Source organism: Petaurus breviceps, unplaced genomic scaffold, assembly GCF_028583685.1.
Source record: "Petaurus breviceps papuanus isolate PSGF00001 unplaced genomic scaffold, PetGlider_PUasm1.0 91133, whole genome shotgun sequence".
In the NCBI taxonomy this organism is placed as follows: Eukaryota; Metazoa; Chordata; class Mammalia; order Diprotodontia; family Petauridae; genus Petaurus; species Petaurus breviceps.
The window spans coordinates 12,265,387-12,270,638 of NW_027187419.1; positions in this window are offsets into that span (position 1 = coordinate 12,265,387).

The following is a 5,252-nucleotide window of genomic DNA, read 5'->3' on the forward strand; positions in this document are numbered from 1 at the left end:
ATGTCCAAAACTGAACTCATTATCTTCCCCCCAAAATCTGCCCTTTTCTGAATTTCTCTATTACTTTTGAGGGTACCACCAGCCTCCTAGTCACCCAACCTGGGTGTCATCCTTTACTCTTTACCCACTCTTACCACACCCTCCCCCATATCCAGTCTGTTGCCAATGCCTGTCAATTTTGCTTTCATGACATCTTTCCCATATGCCCCCTTCTCTCCTCTGACATTGCCACAACTCTATTGTTGACCCTCCTTACACCTGGACTAGTGCAATAGTCCAAAAGTGGAGCAGTTAGTCTGCCTGCCTCAAGTCTCTTCCTAGCCCAGTCCATTTTTCCACTCAGTTGTCAAATTAATCCTAATATGCAGATCTGACCATGTCACCCCCATTTGCAATAAACCCAGTGGCTCCCTATTAGCCTCAGGATTAAATACAAAATCCTGTTTGGCATTCAAAGCCCTTCATAACCTAGTTCCTATCTTTCCTACCTAACCTAACTTACCTTTCCAGTATTCTTATGTCTTATTCTTCCTGCCTAGTCTTTGATCCAGTGAAACTGGCCTTCTTGATGTTCCTTGAATAAGGCACTACATCTTCTGAAGCTAGGCATTTTTTACTGGCTTTCCCCCATGCCTGAGATGCTCTCCCTCTTTATCTTTGCCTTCAAGTTTCCTGAAAGTTCCAGATAAAATCCCACCTTCTATAGGAAGCCTTTCTTTTCTTTTCTTTTCTTTTTTTGCTTTTTTTTTTGGAGGGCAATTGGGGTTAAGTGACTTGCCCAAAGTCACATGGCTAGTTTTTGTGTTAAGTGTCTGAGGCCAGATTTGAACTCAGGTCCTCCTGACTCCAGGGCCAGTGCTCTATTCACTGGGCCACCTAGCCGCCTCAATGAAGCCTTTCTTGACACCCTTTAATGCTAGTGCCTTCTTTCTGTTGATTACCTCCAGTTTAGCCTGTATATAACTGGTATCTATGTAGCTGTTTTCATCTTGTCTTCCCTCAACAGCAAAGACTGCCTTTCTTTGTATTCCCAAGTACTTACCAGAAAGGAGGCACTTATTGGCTGACTATCTTGAGAGTATAAGAACAATAAGTAGAGACCAGTTAGAAATGGATGACTGATCAAAGATGCTTTTAGTTAAAGTTGTGGACCAGAGAAGACAGTTGATTTGGGGAGAAAGGTCCTGGAAGCAAGAATAATAGAAAGCCCTGCTTCCACATCTCAACACCAGTTAATATGTGCTAGTTACATAAGTGCCCCTGTTATTTAAACCATAGGCTGGGGGCAGGGGGTGGGTGGATTTGGCAAATGACTTCTTGTTTGTCGGTGAATTAAAATCTGAATGTAGAGACTGGCTTGGAGGAGATGTAAAAGATTAGGGAAGCGGGCGGGATTTCTAAGGTCTGTAAATCACCATATGAGGAAAGTGGATAATTGCTTGGTATTTGTGCAATTATGCATGTAAATTAGAGGAGTGTATAAATGAGCCATGCACAAGTCAGACAGAGTTAGTAGCACAGCCCTGAGACACCATGCTAGTCAACCCATCCCTGCCAGCTGCCCGAGCGTAAGTAGCAGCCATTACATTGCTTATGATTACTTGCTGTTCCAAGAGTCATATACTGAGGCAAAAGCTTTGTATTTTGGAGAGGAACAAATGAAATAATGTATGTAATGTGCTTTGAAAATCTTAAAAATATTATATAAATGTCAGATAGTGACACAGTCACCAGAAGACTGTCTTTGAAGTCAAGAAGGTCTGAGTTCAGTTCCCAGCTTGGTCACATACTATCTATGTAACTCTGGGAAAGTTATTTAACCTCGCAGTGCCCCCAAGCAACTATCTAAGACTATAATTACAAATTAATTGATTTTCCACTGGCAAAGGGAGTTTTTATAGGAAACTTTTATACCAACTCCTTCACCAAGAAAGCATTATTGGAAGTGTTTTTGCCTATATAGATAAAAACAAACTTATTTTTGTATATTTTGCCTTTCTATCTAGATAGGTAGAAATAAGCTTATTTTTCAGTATTTGTCCCTGACATGATGATTGTCAAATGTTTTCTTCCACTGCCCAGCAATTCTTGCTCTTAAGATTGAACAGATGATAAGTAGTGGGTAAAAGGGAAAAGACTGAAATACCAGTGGGTGCCCTCTCTTCCAGCATCTAACTATGGGTATGGATATTTTCAACGGTGATGGATTGTATTTGTGGTGCCTGATGGACAACTAAAAGAGGACTGGCTGCTATGCTTCTTTCTCTCAGTAGCTCCCACAAAAATTCATATTTCAAGCCTGAAGACTAGATTTTTGTTGTTTAAAAAAAAAAACATGTGCTCAGAATTCCATGCTTACCTTGGTCCAGTTAACCTTCAGAACTTGATGAAAAGTATGGCATTTTAAATCAGTCTCTATATTGGTGAAGGTTGGTGGTTTCATGAAAATTTTAAAATATTGAAATCTAGAAATATTATCATGTTTATGAGATCTAAGTTTTGTTTTATATGTTTAATAAATTAGAAGAAATAAGTCAATAAGAATCTTAGAATTCTAAGTATCTTTTCAAACCTAAGAATATTTCTTTGAGGAAGGTGGAGAAATTCCATTTTTTCTCATTGTCCAAGAAGGAAATGAAAACACCAAACTAAATGAAATGACTTGCCTAGCTTCTCAAAAATAGATCCAGGTGTGCTTATTCCTAGTTTCTTACCTGCTTATTAGTAACATGGTTTCCCATATGACTAGAAGACAGATGTAATGGAGAAAATGTAGCCCCTGACCTTTCTGTGTTTGCTGCTTTCTTGGTTCCTGATTTTCTGCTTTATCTCTAGATGTAACTGCCTACCTACTTTTATTATCCTTTCCCATTACATATGTGTCTCCCTTCTCAGACCCATGACTTGTGCAGACTTTCATACATATGGGAACTCCTGTGTGTACTGCCTAGTTAGTGACTGCCAGCGTCTCACCCTAAGTCCTATTTGTCTTTAGACCATTCTATGGTTTCCTGGATCCTGGCTATCTGCCTAATACATATGACTTGCCTCGCACTCATGGTTTGGCACTGAATGGAATTGTAATGAAGACATACAATGATAGGTTTGAGGATAGCACTTAATGATAGGTTGAATACAGGAGATGAAAGACAAGGAAGAGTCAAATATGACCCCACTATGATATCTCTCCTCCCTCTTTGGTCACTCATCTCTCTCTCTCTCACAAGCTCTTTGTCTTCTTTCTGCCCCCTAAATGTTGGTTTCCCCCAAGTCTCTGTCCTTGATTATCTCTCTCTTTTTTTAATCTATATCTCTTCCTTGGCAATCTTATATATTCCAATGTCTTCGACTAACACCTCCATTTCCATAGACTCCTAAATTTCTATCTCTAGTCCTAACCTCTCTCCTAGGCTACAGACACTGCCTATTGTAGGGAAGGAACAGATCCCTGTTTGTGATTAGGGGTAATTTAATTAATAGGGACCAAGAGAGAAAACCAGGGAAAGAAAGAATAGTCCAAATCATGATCTGGTAAACAGGATGTTTTGATGGGACCAAACAGAATATGTGGGATAATCAAAGAGTCAGGCACAAAGAGGAACACACTAAGAAGGGAAGTAGTGGGAATTAGCAAGATGGTTTGTTTCATGTCTCTTCTCTGGCTAAGAGAGCATTCTTTCATGGAAAAAGCTTGTTAGGTTTTCTTCCTCCCTGTTCCTCTATGTTGGCATCTACAACGGGCCCAGAAATTACTCTCTTCCTCTAAAATACCTTCCTCAAGTATAAAGCTCTCCATTGATGGGTTAGCATTGGTGGAAGTCATTCACCAACTCTAGGACATGTATGTTGCTTTTTGGTTTACATGTCTTCTCCTTGGACTCATAATTCAGATAGGTCATTAGATGTTGGAAGAAGCTCTATACCCTCCATAAATCTAGGAACCCCTGTAAAATGTGTTCCTTTTGCCCATCCATGATGATCGGGAGTTGGTGGGTGTAGTTAAGGTCTAGTTAAAACTCATAGATTGATCAGAATGGTGAAGAACCTTAAGTTTATGATACATAATCATAACTGACATTTATATAACTTTAAAGTTTACAATGTTTGCATCTCTTTTAGATCTCTATGAAGGAAGTATTATGGATATTACTATTAATATCACAATCTTCCAGATGAGGAAAATCAGACTTGGAGAGATTAAGTGATTTGTCTTGGGCCATACAATGTTGGAGGCAAGACTTGAGCCCAAGTCTTTTTCTCTCCAAGTCCATGACTCTAAACACTGTACTAGATGTTTACTAGATGAGCTAGGTGACTCATTTCTTGGGCACCTACTATAAGAGAGGCACTGTATTAGGCGCTGAGTATACAAAGATGAAAAAAGATAATAATTACTTATATAGTTTGGTATGAAGTTTCATGAGGATCTCATCAATTGATTTTCCTCTAGTTCATTTGATGATATCCCAAAATGTAGCGGCAAGTAATAGAGACAGCAGTCTTACATGAGGTGTAAAGAAATGAATTTTCTTGTCATTATCTTCATCCTGACTTCACTTTCCTCTCCTTCCAATACCAATCCTATAGTTAGCCATTTCAACTCCAGTTCTCTGTTCTCAAATCCCTTGCCTCCCGATTCTGTTGCCACTCATCTCTTGCCAAACCTTATCCCTGAATTACTCCGTCATGTGCTTCTTTTCTTACTCACAGTCTGCTAAATGGAGCTTGAGGAATTCATATAACTCTGTTTACTGGGTACATTATGAATTCATGTTATGTAGTTTCAATTGGTCCCTCTCTGTAGCAAAGCAATCCATTTATTTCTCCCTAATTCTCTATCACAGTGACTGTTCTAAACCTTTTCTTCCCTTTTCAAGCATTCTGTGCTTCCTCTCTACTACTCTCTTTCAGCTGAGAGTCTCACTCACTTTTTATTTTGCTGAGGAAATTGAGATCATTTGAAACTATTCCCCACTCTCTCCTCCTTACCCTCAATCTATGAAAATGTGATGGCCCTTTTTACCAAAGCCAACTGTGATTTATGTGATTTTATTATGATATATGTGATGCCATTCCCTCTCACCTTCTCTGAAAGATTACAACCACAACCTTAATTATCTTCTTTCTGGCTCTCTTTCTGACTTCCTCCTCCTCCTCCTCCCACTCCTCCTCCTTCTTCTCCTCCTCCTCTTTTTCCTCCTCCTCCTCCTCCTTCTCCTTCTCCTTCTTCTTCTTCTTCTTCTTCTTCTTCT